Source organism: Podarcis pityusensis (genome assembly GCF_964106645.2).
Source record: "Podarcis pityusensis genome assembly, chromosome: 1".
Lineage (NCBI taxonomy): Eukaryota > Metazoa > Chordata > Lepidosauria > Squamata > Lacertidae > Podarcis > Podarcis pityusensis.
The window spans coordinates 70,140,307-70,155,138 of NC_138028.1; the positions used below are offsets into that span (position 1 = coordinate 70,140,307).

Sequence of the window (14,832 nt, forward strand, 5' to 3'; positions counted from 1 at the left end):
TATGCTGTTCTTAAAATTATTTCATAAATTCTCATCGCTTAATAGATTGTAGCTGGAAACAGCCATCTGGCAACATCACCAGTAATTCCACACATATTTATAGTGTCCATTACAATTTTACCATATGTGGCGGTGTCTTAAGCCTATTGTCTCCTCTAGTGAAAAAAATGAATCCAAAATTCATCTGGTATGAGTATACACTGTTCCCAATGCAACTTATAGCCATTGTTATGTTGTCTTGCTAACAAAATGTGGCAACCAAAGACCAAATCTCTGGACATCAGTTGAAGCAAAGCTTCCCATGGAGTTAAGCAGAGAGTTCTTGGTTCTGTGTTTACTAGAAGACCAGAAAGTGATGTGGAAAGAAATAAAACGAGAACTGCATTCAGGAATTCTACTCTTTAATTCTAGAAAAGGAAAGGACCTCCCCTGCATTGTTTTCAATTCTCACTCATATAGGGTGATTGTGCACCAGAAGTGGATTGGTGCAACCAACATGGGGAGCAGAGGGTGGGTGGAGTGAAGTTTGACTGTCCATTTAATACCAGCAGCTTACATTATACCTGTGTTCTCTTTATGCTAATCCCTTGTCTATGTGTACTGCAAACGAATATAGGGTAATTATGAAGCCAGTCAATTGCTGAAATGTGCCTGGCTGCATAGGAGTGAGACTGATAAAGGGTATTTCTGAGATGCATCAGTCTTGCTTTTTCAGAGCCTTTTTTCACCCTCCCACTTGAGCAGTAAAATTTAAAATGCGGAGGAATCCCTTGCAGACAAGTTATAGCAGAAGCTGAGATACAGTTGTTTCACTCAGTATAATGCCTCAAGCTCTCAACCCCCATGTCTTCTTTGAATCATAAGAGTTGGAAGGGACCCTGAGGCTCATCTAGTCCAAGCCCCTGCGATGCAGGAATCCTGCCCACAGCTGTCCCTGGGTGGGTTCGAACCACCAACCTTCCGGTTAACAGCAGGATGCACTGACCCACTGTGCCACACACAACACTCTGTGAAGCCTCATCCATAATACATCCCCTGCAGTCTCTCTTTAGCCTCATTCCCAATCCCAATTGCTATACTGTTAGTTGGGATCAGGTGTGATTGCAGATGGGGTGGGGTGGTCTTCTTAGATGTCCTGGTTTTCATCTGACTCTTTAAAAGGAGAGTCATTTTAACTCCCCCAAAGAGTAGTGAGTTTCCAGTTATACTAGATTTGCTGTAAATGAAGAGAGTTTTTCAGTCTATATGAATTTCTTGAATATGGTATCCATGGTTGTTATAATAGAGAACACGTTAAGCGAGAGTTTATAGAATTACTAGCCGCACCTGAATATTTTTTTCTGTTTTCAATGTTAATATGGCTCAAAATAAATGCTGTAGAAAAAAATTGTCTCTTTTCTTATTGTATAATAAAAAATCATTGAAAAAAATAAAGGAAACATTGAAAAAAGAATTTAAACCGTTGAGCCTAAATTATTTCCTTGCCTGTGTCCTTGGCTATCATTCGTATCTAACTCATTCAAAGTATGAAAAAGTACTCTTCCTTAAAAAAAAAAATCCAGTACAAATAATAATTTAAATCATGCATACGGAGAACAGATTTATTAAAAAAATATAATGAATACCACCACCACCAGTTTTTCAAATAGAAGTAATATAACTCATTTAAAACATGTTTGGTGTTTGGCAGCATGTCTTTATTAGTTTTTCACAGAATCATATGAGGTAGATTGGTTTAAAATAGAGTAATTGGTTCACATCATCCACTAAGCTTCATTGCTGAATTTGGACCTCAGTTCCCCGTTCCATGCCCAACACTTTTATCTGTTATACCACAGTTTTGAACAGATGTGAATAAAATTAGTGTAGAACATACACAAAAAATGCTTCTTATCCATGCTGTCTAAATAATGTTGCAGGGTGGAAATGCTAAAATGGTGTGCCTATCAGCTGTAAGAGATAGTAATTAGTTGCAGAGGAGGAGAGCACTGAGTATCTTTAGTAAGTGTATTTAAGACTCAGGCGTTATGGTGTAATCCTATATATATATCTTCTCAAAAGTAAGACACAGCAATTTACTGCCAGGTAAGGGTGAATAGGATTGCACCATTAGACATTTTAAAGTCAAAGTCAATCAATACCTAGAATTATGCCCTGGTGGATAATAGGAATCCAGTGCAGATACTGAAACATATTTTGGTAGCTTGCCTGTTAGGACTTACTCTTTTTATGAGGCAGGCTGTTGTGTTCTGCAGCAACGGAAACTTCCAGTCTGCCCTGAAGGGCATGCTGGGTCATGTATACTCAAGGACACAGTTCACGTAGGCCAAATGCAATGTTTGTTTTGTAATTCAGCTATAATGTTTGTTTCTAAGACAGAAGTAGTCCTATTATTACACTGAAGTCTGCATCAACTTGGGTAGAAAAACCAATAATTAAATTTGAGATTTTTTTTATTTAAAAATTGTGAGCTTTTAAAAATCCTTTAGTCAAAAGGTTTTCTCTGAATTCCCAAGAGGACCCTTATCAAAATCCACCAACAATGAAGCAGCACAGCTCCCCGCCCCCCCATTTTATTACTTTCCCATCCACAGACTAATATTTGCTGCTTCCACAGGTGGCAGTAATTATTTTAGAACTGGGAAATTTATCACCACCTCTGAAATAACACCAGGGGTTATTCAGTTGTCCTACAAAAGTGAATTGGCAGTTCTATAGCAGTTAACTTTTGATATTAAACTACCCTGGCCATGTAAACATTTAGCACCATTCTCCTGTACAGTACATCAAAACAGGACACAAAAACTTTGATAACTTAGCACCCTTAAAACTATCAGGTACCATTGTTTTACGGTTCCTAAGCTGTTTTTGTGTATATGTATATGTGCAGTACTGTAGTGAAAGGTGCTCTGTACCCATTTCATTTTATATGCTAATTCATAGTGGTTCTGAATAACAGTAATCCTTATTCTTAGTTTAGGAATTGACACACTTCAGAACTGCTTTTACTATAATGGTGCTTCTCAGGAATTATCCCCCCCCCCCATGAACCTACTTGAAATTCATGATCAGTCTCTGCAGCCCTCATCACTGTCTCCTTACCAACAGAAGTGTAGAAGGCGTGGACATGAGAGAGGGAGAAATTCTTTTCAATAGTGGCCTGTAAACTACAGAATATTTACTATGCTGGGAAAGGTTAACTTAGTCCTCACTTTGCCTAATTTTAAAAGGGTTCTGTTTTAGTTTGGCAAGCGTGTCATAGTAAGAGACCCTCTGATTATGTTTTAGCTTCCTGTTCCTAAGAATTTTTATAATGCTGCATTTACTGTTTGTTTTGTTTTATTGCTAGGATTGGTTTAATCTTGTGTGATTTCTTTTTCTATTTCTGTTTGCATACTGCCTTGAGTGTGATATTATAGAAAGGGGGCGGGGTATGAAATAAAAACCCCCTAGAAAACTGCAGCAGTAGCTGTGTTTTATTAGGTACTTTATATGTATTTTATTTAAATCCAGTTAAAATATTTGCATCTATATTTGCAGAGACATTTACTCAAGGGAAATGTGAGTTAGATGTCCAAAAATGAAAGCCTGCCGTTTTAGCTGCATTATGTAAGCCTGGGTCTCAAAGGCACCTATTCTCTTCTGCCAAGAGTAAATAGCAGCAAGTGTTGCTATGAGATGATGTACCAAGTGGTTTTACTGCTTCTCGAATGGGGAATCATATTCATGAAAACAAATGTTAGTGGTTTAGATAAAACCTATCAGTGCACAAAGCTAACAACATATAAATCACATTGTGAAACAGAGTAATAAAAGAGTAAGCAGCGACAACATTTCAAAATGCATCAGAATAAAATCCTACATCAGCATAGCCATGTGTTCATATGGTTCCAGGTAAAAAGCAAACCAAACTTGGAACAGTCACAGCATCACACTGGGAGTACCAAATACTTCACATACACTCAAGTTTTCAATGTGGAGGCTGGAACAGATAAACCTTACTTAGTAGTAGGGACCACCACCACTAGAACCACACCTTATATGCACAAAGAAGGGAAAGGGAGTTTTTAATACATATGTGTGTGTGTGTATTCCTTGAGTGTACATCACTTTCTTTAAAGACCCATCATTGGCTACTCTATGCTACATGTACTATATATGAATTAGCATATTAGTTACATGTAATAAATCACATTTTAAAAAATCACTCTGGGAGAAACCAGGAGCTGATAAATCAACTAGCTTGTGATACTAGGTCAACAAGACTGCATAAAGAATGATATTAATATAGCATAAAAACCACCATGCATTCTTTTTAACTATACTTGTAATGGGGCTAGTATTTAAACATTCCAATGAGAGATTTTTAAAATGTATTTATAAAGCATATGCACTGTCAAGAAGCAAGAACATACGGTAATTGCCTTGGCTGTGGTCTGAAGATGTGAAATACAGTATGGATGCTGGAGAGAACTTCTTGCAGTTGCTGAAGGAACAAGTCGCTTTAAAATGTGATCAGTCACTTAGCTCTTTGATAGTAGGAACTGCTGCAGTTGAAGCAGCAAGTAAAACTTCAGTTGCATGCATAGTTCTCTGTCATGTGCTTGGTATCATCTCTTTGGATTGCAGCCCAAATATGTTAGTATAGGAGGTTTGCTGTGGTGTTGCGGAGAGTTCCATCTTGTTCCCCATGCTATTTAACAACTATATGAAACTACTGGGAGCTGTCATCAAATGATTCGGAGTGAAGTGTCACGAGTATAAGGATAGCACTCTACCTTTCAGTCCCATCTGAATTAGGAGTGATGGTTGAGGTGCTAGACAGGTGCCAGGAGGGAGTTATGGGCTGCACGAGGGCCAAAAAGTTGAATCCTGGAAGGACAGAGGTGTTACGTGTTCCAAGTTCTTGAGTCCAAGAGGTGGGAAGACAGCTTGTTGAGGATGGGGTTCCACTTCCCTGAAAGGAGCCGGATCATAGCTTGGGTGTACTCTGGATTCAATGGTTCCTTGAGGCTCAAGTGCCCTTAGTGGCTAGGAGAGTCTATTTCTTGCTAACACTGGTTTGCTAACATGGCCACTTTGGGACAGAGCTTACTTGGCCATAATACTCCATGGTCTGGTAACTTCCAGATTGGATAATAGGTGCCCTTGAAAACAGCTCTGAATTTTCAGTTGTTCAAAGCGCAGTAGACAGATTACTGGCTGGGTTTCCATTTAGTTCTCATATAATCCTGGCTTTAAAATAGCTGCATTGGCTGCCTATTAATTTTTGGGCCCAATTCAATATGCTTAAGTTAGTGTATAAAACCCTAAATGACTCAGGCCACAAATATGTGAAAGACTGTGTCTTTCCCCACAGACCTCTTGGATGTTAAAATTGGCAGAGAGGTCCCTCTTCGTAGTTCCACTGCCCTCAGAAGTTCTGTTGGTGGTGGCCTGGGAAAGGGCATTCCTTCTGGCAGCTCCTAGTTTGTGGAATTCCTTCTCCACAGAGATACATATGGCACCATAATTAGCTAACTTCTGACACATATAGAATTGCTGTGTAAAGATTATGATGTAATCAGGATTGTTACTATAGCTAGCACTGGTAAACACAATTTTTTTTATTGTAATACTTACTTACAACAGGAATTTGTCTTGACCATTTCATTTATCTAAGGTAAATATCATTTATTTAACGTGCAACTGTGGCTCACAATAGTTTGGACCTTGGAAAAGGTCACTGTACCACAGCCCATTGTTCAGTGCTTACGGTAATTCTATTTTGTATTAGTAAATAAATACAGGTTGCATTCTTCAAGGATATGCTGCTGGCTGCCCCTGAACGATGGACAATTTTTCAGTGTCAAGCACAATAAAATTTTGTTCATCTCTGTTAGACCAAATGATACACCAGAACGTTTAGCACAGGTGACACCACCTAAAAGATGGAATGTGTATGCACATATACCTCCCCCATGCTAATTGTTACCTCTTCCTTGGGAGATTGTGTATCTATGTAACTACTTCAGACTGTGTTTGAATGTTTCCCTTTCTATACATGAAAAGCTAACGTCAATAAGATGAGTCATCTACCTGATTTACTCATGATCCAAATGTGCAAAGAATGCACTTGCAGTTGGACCCTGTTACAGTCGAGAAAGGACTGTATCACATGTTATTTCTTGCACATATAAATTTTCAGTGACAACATCCTTCTATTCGACATAACTTTTTTCCACATGGATCACTTGAAAATTGTTGAGGGTCTTGACAGACCACTTGATGATTTTCCTGACTGTTGTAGTAGTTGTAATGTGCTGCGCTAGATGCTGTATAATTTTAGTTGTATTTTACTGCTTCTTTTATGTCCTATTACCTTTTGTGTCCACAACATTGAAACTGTAATACCAAAAACACAATATAAGAAATAAAAGCAATAAAAATACAATTAAAATCAACATGAATATTTGAATTGATTGATGTCTATTGACTTCAACCACAAATCGATAGACACACTGTGGACCACATGAATGAAACTTGCAGACCACTTGTGGTCCATGGACCACAGTTTAGGAACTCCTGACATAAGGATTGCATAATAACAGGTAAGGAGTTGCAAAGAGACCCATTTCTCATAGCAAGATTGTACTCTCCCTTATGCAAATTGTATATTGTGCTGTTGGTGTCGATTGAGGGTTTTCCTGCTACAATAAAGAGATAATGTAGTGCCACACAGTTAGAAGTTGTTTAAAAAGCTCAGAAGTGATCCTGTTGTGAGGCAAGATGAGGAGGGTGCCTCAGCAGGCATATTTTGGGCGCTGTTAAAAGGTGGCATCAGAGTGGGACATTTGATTTACAGGACACAATAATCTGAGCTCATTCAGTAGAGCAATGAGACTCTTAATTCCAGGATCATGGGTTTGAGCCCCACACTGGGTGAAACATTCCTGCATTGCAGGGGTTGAACTAGATGACCCTCATGATCCCTTCCAACTCTACAATTCTATTGTTCTCCTGTGCAAGCTGCACTGAGGTGTGGGAGCTAGTGGGGTTGTCCCCCCTGCAGATACTGAAGTACCGTATCTTGGGCTGGGCGCCCCTCACCTCGGCCTAAACTCCTTTAACCCTCTTGTTTTCAACAGGGGGCAGTCTGCGGCTTATACTGCATGTTCTTGCAAGGCATTTGAAACTTTACAAAGCAGTCTTGCTAAGTGAGGAACTAGAAGATGCAGGAATTGCACATTATGGTACTCGGTGCAACTGGCTCTTTCCTGCTTCCTGGTTCTTCTGCGCCAGGGGCCATGTCTTGAGCACACCACTCTTTATACGCGAAAGCGCATCCACGGCAGCAGCAGCAGCAATAAAAACCGCGGAGCCAAGTGAGCCTCACGAAATCAGAAAGAGGACAATCCCAACGGACAAGTTTCGTAGGGAGCTGAGAGACTCCCAGCCTATGCACGCTTTTCTGAGGGGAAAGATCCACGGTATTCAATGCGATTTACTTCCCAGATTGCCCTGCTAAGTTTCCTTAGAGGCTGGAATGGTGGGGCAGAGCGGCGGCTGCAGCCGGTTTTTGAAATGTAACTTTTTTCAAAGCGAAGACCAAGTTCTCTCAGAGCGCCGGTCTGCTGAGGTAACGCCCGCCCTTCTGGTACCGAGAGAAAAGCGAGGGGGAGACGGGAAAGCCCCACCGCCCCTTCCTCCTCCTCCTCCTCCTCCTCCTCCCTGAGGTGGGGCCGGGCGGCCTCTGAGGAGGGCGGGGGGAGGGGGTTGCAGGGAGGAACGTCTCCGCGCTCTGCGCTACTTTGTCCCTGCGAGGCCCCTGTACTACCCGCGGTGCCCAGGCTGGGCGGCTGTGGAGAAAAGTTTCTGCATGCGCGAAGGGGCTGAAGAGCCGGCCGGGGACCGAGAGGCGGGAAAAAGCCGCCATCGCCGCCGCCACGGCAGGGCAGCGGGGTCGGTGAGGTGTGTGCGTTTGCCGCTGCGAAGCGAGGGGCGAGAGGGGGAAGGAGGGAGGGAGCCAGGGAGGGAGGCTGCAAGTTGTCCGGTTGCCATGACGACGAAGAGGATGCCGGCTGCATTTGGGCGCCCGGAGCGGCCGCTTCCAGGGAGGGGAGCACAGCATCTTCGCCGCTTGTGGGCGCTTTTCGGGGCTGCCGGGTGAAGGAGGAACCTGCTTGTGTTTTTGTCAGCTAGCTTCCTTTGGGGTCCCTCACAAGTCACTTATTCGGAGAGTCTGCCGTGTTATCCGCTCTCAGAGGGGCCGGCCGGGTTAGGCTGCAGCAGCAAAAGCAACGTAGAGGCTGGAGGCAGCTTACTCTGCTATTATAGTTTAATAAATCGATCTAAGGCGTTGCATGAATTTATACGCGGGGTAGGCAGGCTTGTGGAGGACGGAGGAGAGGTACATCTCCTCTGGCAGTGATGTTGCAGCTTTAAATGCACGTGTTATTTATTCATTTGATTTATTTATAAAAGCACTTATACACTGCTATAGCGTAAGCCATCTCCAAGCGGTTTACAGCAATAGTAGCTGCACAGAATAAAAGTGCATTAAAAATTAAAATCAGATGTATTCTTAATTGCCTGTGTAAGCTTGGTAGCAGAGAAACGTTTTCTGCAAGCTGAAATAGAGGGTGCCTGCTGAATCTCTGTTGGCTGAGCATTCCACAGGACAGGGTTGATGACACCAAAGGCTTGGTTTCTTGTTGCTGTCAGGTGAGCCTTGCCAGCTCTGGGGAAGACTAATGATGCTCAGTGATCAAGCCAGGGTAGAAGGGTTTAGGCTGTCCTTAAGGTACCCTGGACGTAAGATATTTAAGGCTTTTAAAATTAATACAATGGCTTTGAACCTGGTTTGGTCGTTGATATGCAGCCAGTGCAGATGTTTTAACAAAAATGCCACATGATGTTGGCAATGTGCCCCCAACAACAATCTAAGTGCCACATTCCTCACCAGCGAAAGCTTCTGATCCAGGCCTTAAGGAAGCCCGACACAGAGTGCAGTAATCCAGCCTTGAGATTAACAGTAAATGAACTTCAGTGGCCAGGGTATTCCAGCAATAGCTATAGCTGGTGAAATAGGCAGAGCAGGTAAAAGGCACTCCTATCCACAGAGGACACTTGGTGCTCTAGTGACAGAGATGTGTTGAGGAGTATCCCCAAGCTATGCACCTGTTCTTTCTTACCTTGCAGTTGATAAGTTGCCTATCTCCTGCACACAGAAACTACCTATCCAAAGATACTGCCTCTTTTCAGGAATCAACAGTTTATTGGCCCTTTCAGACACCGATCCAGAGCTTTCATATGTTCATATGAGCTTTCGTATATTCAGAGCTTTCTTATCTCCTGATTCAGATGTTAGGGAGCAATAGACACCTTGCTTTAAAGTTCCTAATGACTTTCCTTCCCAATGTGGTGCCTGTCAAATGAATAGATGCCTGCTACTTTATCTTGCCCTTCAGAGTTAGAGAAAGAATCAGATTCCTGGGTGGCAGCAATGATTAGGCTTTCAGTCTGCCAATAGTCTTGGATTTTTCCAGGCCTTTTATTCTTTTTTTGGGAGTACATAACTTTAAGGAAATATGTTATTTCAGAACCTTCTTGTTTCCTGGACTAAGCAGTCCTGGTGCCATAAGGCAACATGGAAAGTCTTTTTCATAAACTCACAGTTCTCTGCAGAAATATTACGGCACTTTTGTATATTATTGTTTTGTTACTGTTATACAATTCAAATTGGAATGTTGTCTCTGTAGTTTTTACAGAATTGTCTGAATCAGGAAAAACTATCCCACAAGTTAAGCATGTTTAATCAGAAGTAAGTCCCACACAGTTCAGTAGGTCTTACTTTCATGTGATTATGCTTAGGACAGCAACCTTAAAGTGTTTTCTCATATGAGACCTAAATTGATTTAGAGCTTTTTGTATGCTGTTTGTACACAATGAGCACTGTGTGTGACATAAACTTTATGCAAAAATATAGCATAGAAAGAAAACATCTGAAATGCAATGTAAATTTTATACTGCTTAGCATTCCAAACCCAGATGAAGCAATGGCTGCTTTTAAGGTTAACATATGTTTTAGAAAGTTCTTTCTAATATACCATCTAAACCTCTTTGGTTACAGTTTAAGACAGGAACTGGGACCCTGTGGCTCGCCAGATGTTGTTGGACTCCAGTTCCCACCAGCTGTAACCAGCATGGCTAATGGTTAGGTATGATGGGAGTTGCAGTCCAACAATATCTAGAGGGCCACAGGCTCGCCATTCCTGGTGTAAGATTTCCATATGTCTCTGACTGTTACTTTTTCATTCTTATGTTCATGCTCCCTCTGGTGGGTTATAGCGATGTGCACATCCGTAGGATACAAAAGTCAAGAAAAGATTTTTACAGGGCAAGGTGCTATCTAGCATTCTTAGACAAGGCTACTTATCTAGATCCATTTCAATCTCATTATGGTCCATTTCCATCACTAAAACAGCCTTGGTTACCCTGATATGTTATCTGGTTGGGAGACCAGAGGAGAGTGAGACCTTACTATTTTTTCTGCCACTCGCAGTGGCTTTTGGTTTCCATAACCAGGGGTAAAGGTAAAGGTTAAGGTAAAGGGACCCCTGACAGTTAAGTCCAGTCGCGAACGACTCTGTGGTTGCAGTGCTCATCTCGCTTTACAGGCTGAGGGAGCCGGCGTTTGTCCGCTCCGCAGACAGTTTTTCCGGGTTATGTGGCCAGCATGACTAAGCCGCTTCTGGCGAACCAGAGCAGCGCATGGAAACGCCGTTTACCTTCCCGCCGGAGTGGTACATATTAATCCACTTGCACTTTTTGGTGTGCTTTCGAACTGCTAGGTTGGCAGGTGCTGGGACCGAGCAACGAGAGCTCACCCTCTCGCAGGGATTTGAACCGCTGACCTTCTGATCGGCAAGCCCAAGGCTCAGTGGTTTAGACCACAGTGCTACCTGCGTCCCTAGACAAGGGGTAGTCAACCTTTTTATACCTACTGCCCACTAATGCATCTTTCTTGATGGTAAAATTTTCTTACCACCCACCAGTGCTCGATGGAAGGAGGATTCAGCTTGTGCCATAGAACCCCCTACCACCCACCCAGAATCCTGAAACGCCCACTAGTGGGTGGTAGGGACCAGGTTGACAACCCCTGCCATAGACCATGCTGGATTGGCTGATTGAGTTGGGAATTAGAGGCTGTGCTGTGAAGTGGTTACATTCCTATCTGGAGAGCAACTTTCAGAAGAAGTTGCTGGGAGACTGCTGCTTAGCCCCCTGGCTTTTAATATTCTGAGTTCTGTGGGGTTTTTAATATTCTGAGTTCTTGTCTCCCATGCTATTCAGCATTTACATGAAACCATCTTGCTGCTTTTATCTGATTTGTTCAGAAATGTTATACAACTAGCAATGGCTTACAGCAGAAATGAAACTGCAGTGTAGTTTCTAAAGTGCTCTAAAGTAGCACTTTAGAGGCTAGCAAAATGTATTATTCCTTAAGCGTGCATGAATTACAAAAAATGAGACATCTGATCCTGTGGATTTCAGTCCCTTAAACCTTAGGCCATAATAAATTTGTTAGCCGTTAAGGTAGTAGTTTTGTTCTTTTTGTTGTTTTGCTCAAGTTGCACAATGGTTTACTTTACAGAGTTGTGACGGTAAAAAAACATTTTGGCAAAATTAAAATTAAATTAAAAAGCTATTTGTAAAATTGAAGTTCTTAAGTGTCCACAATAGCAAGGGAGGATGATGATGAGAAAACCAAAACAACTTGGCTGCACCCCATGAACTCCTAGCATCCTCACCAGGTCTAGTGGGCAGCCGCACCACTGATTCTTCTAATCATTTAATGGAAATGAACACTTTTGCAACATGGAAGTTCTCTGTGTTGGTGGTATTTACTAGTTTTTATTATTGTAGACCAAACTATAACTTCTGAAAAAAATATAGCCACTTGTTATAAAACAGCACACTGTGATACGTCTCCAGAAGTGCTAACAAAGCTTACTGCCCATCATAGGCACAGTCTTGACCCTTGTTTCCTACTTTACATGATTTCTGACAGAATTTTCAACTATTTTATTAAATTTGATTAGATCACCCTTATTCTATGAATGTATTCAATTATATGAATCTAATTCTTAAAATCCCTTCTGTGTTGTTGAAATAAAAGCCATCTTATGGCTACTGGGCCATAAGACACAAGGGCAATAGACTAAGATGATTACTCATTTTCTCTCTGCTTCTAAATGAGTAACTAATTATGTTATCTAATTTTCAATAGATAGTCATATTCACTCTCCTCAAGAATGTTCACGGCAGCCTGTAAAATAGATGCTTTAAATCAAGGATTCACAAATCATTAATTTGCTAAAACACATTAGGAAGGAATGGTGGGAGTTGGTTTTTTTTTGTAAGGGAGGAGAGAGAAGAAGCCAGCCATCTTGTCCAGAAAAAAATACAAAAAGGGGATAGGAGCTGGTTTTCTTTACCCTGTGAAACCAGTAAGTTTAGTGTAGCCCAATTTTGTCCATTTGCACCATTAACAGAAATGCTACCCCACTGAATTGGCACTACTTAGGTTCACGAACTGCTCCTAGAAAAAACCTGCTAATTGTACTCCTTGACACTTAGTCCTCCCTGTGCTTAACTTTTTCATATTTTCTAGCTTGGAACCTGCTTCTTAGCTGACATTCTCTATACTGTTGCAGCTGCAACCCTTCACCCTTAACACAAGAACAGTCCTATTGGATCTACCTGTAATACAGAATCCTCTGTGATTCAATTTCGTTGGCTGGAGTTCTGGTATGGAAAAGAGAGAAAAGTACTATACTTTCTCCCCAGCCCACCTTCTCTACACTGTACATGATTTTGTAGATTTCTATCATATGCTCCTTAGTTACTTATGTCAATATTTATTAATGTGGTTGGGAGGCTATATATATATATATATATATATGTATAGGTTCCCCCCTCGTTCCCACTATGAGAAAGCCTGTATGAGTCTAGCTTACGTATGTTAGAATATTCCTATTTTCATTGGAGAAATGTTGGAGTGTATCCAATGGGGAATTGCAGACCTGTACAATCATATCTTTATGTTGTACAGACTGCATATCCAGACCATAGATATGATATAAGAGCCTTCTAACTTTCTCCAAAGAACATTACATTTACAATATGATGTAAACAGGGATACATTACACTGACTTGGACAAAATTGGGTTCTCTGTGGTGTGTTGAACAGGGCAGTCTAAAAGCAATTTTATTATGGGAATGTTCAAGCACTTGAGGAAGTGAACTAGACAAGAATGCAAAAATCCCACTGAAAGCAGTGCTCCTAGCAACTAGCCAAGACCTGCAGTAAACATGAGCACAGCAAACTTCTTTGTTATGTGAACTTTTGTGGTTTCCATTTAACAGTGGAGCTGTCTGGACAAGATTTTATCTGCAGTTTGTTAATATGAATGTGGAGATCATCACAGTGACTCAATTTCACAATTTCACTGTTAATATTTCTATCCCTTTATCTTATCATATTTTGTAGTCTCTTGTTTAGGATCTTTTACACCTTTATCTGAACACAGTACATACTTTGTTGTGCTCAGATTGTATGGTGATGGGGTTATTTATGTCCTGATCTTTCGAGCTTCTGAGTCAACAAAGTAGAATCAGTTCACAAAACTTTGTGCAATATAACAACCAGGATATCACGCTTCGGGTATGAGCTAATGCAACAAGGTAGTATGGATTGATAACTAAGATGCTGGTAGGATATTGCAGCAGAGTTTGTTAGGGCAGTAGTATGCAAAATAGATCAGAAATTGGTAGAAAGGGCTTCCATTCAGCAGGGACCCATCTATATTGGTGCCAGCCCATGCAACTGGATTTTTTTTTTTAAAAAAGATTTCAAATCATTGCTGTCGATCTCTTTTTTGTCAGCTGTGTCACAAATGGGAGTTGTGGGATACAGTAGGTTTGAGCTTGGAAACATTTTACCAAAAAGGAGAAAGGTTACTCTGGTTAATGGATACAACTGAGATTCAAATGATGTACTGCCATTATCACCTCTTTGGAAATTAACTGAAAGTGAAGAGCTGCATCACTTAATTTAAATGTACTCAAAAGTAGAACGAGAAGAGCTAGTGCAATTTTGTTGTGCAGTTATCCCGCATACTTATTTTGCAATGTGTACCTCCCAACATCCATGATGAAGGACATAATTTCCTGATGATTTAGAGAGATCAAATTGCACATAACTTCTGTATATTTAATATATATGCATATTGTGCTGAGGATAGCTATAGATAAGAAACATTTTCTTTCACATAATGTTTGAATGGAACACTTAGGTGACTCTGAAGTGTAAACCACATTAATGTTTCTTCACTAAAATGCAAAACAGTGTATTGAAAAACAAATGCCAATTGAATGTGACTATACAAAGCAGATACTGTATCGTACTAAGGTGCCATCTGGTGGAAAAAAACAAATGACAGAATTAAGGAAACCACTTAATACTTCCACTCAGGGCTGGATTAACCATTAAGCAAAATAAGCACTTGCTTAGGGTATCAAGGGAAGGGGGCACCACAGATTCATTGCCAGATTTTTAGCATTAATGGTCACAAATTGCTCAGCTGAGTGTTCATTTTCTCAGTTGAAGTATATTAAAAATCCCAACAGAACAACTATGCAACGAGGTAGGCTGGATGCCTTATTATCTCTACTAAGTATGGAGGCATATGTCTTATGTAAGGTTTGTTCTAAGGATCTGATCAAAGACTTTGCAATAAGAAAAAGTAGAATTTTCCCCCAAATATGAAAAAAGTGGAAGTATACAAA

The 14,832-nt window shown here is 40.9% G+C and overlaps 1 protein-coding gene across 17 annotated transcripts in view; it reads left to right on the forward strand.

Annotated features, from left to right (window-relative positions):
* The first annotated feature begins 7,119 nt into the window (after positions 1–7,119).
* STK33 (serine/threonine kinase 33) overlaps positions 7,120–14,832 on the forward strand; it is a 60,202-nt gene continuing 52,489 nt past the window's right edge. For 6 of the 17 annotated variants that reach the window (XM_081013956.1, XM_081013967.1, XM_081013955.1 and 3 more), the window contains exon 1: positions 7,727–7,950. The gene's annotated coding sequence lies outside the window, so the exon portion shown is untranslated. Of the gene's footprint in view, positions 7,470–7,496; positions 7,619–7,720; positions 7,951–14,832 lie in introns of those variants that run through there. The other 11 variants (XM_081013962.1, XM_081013951.1, XM_081013964.1 and 8 more) reach the window with 6 other exon arrangements.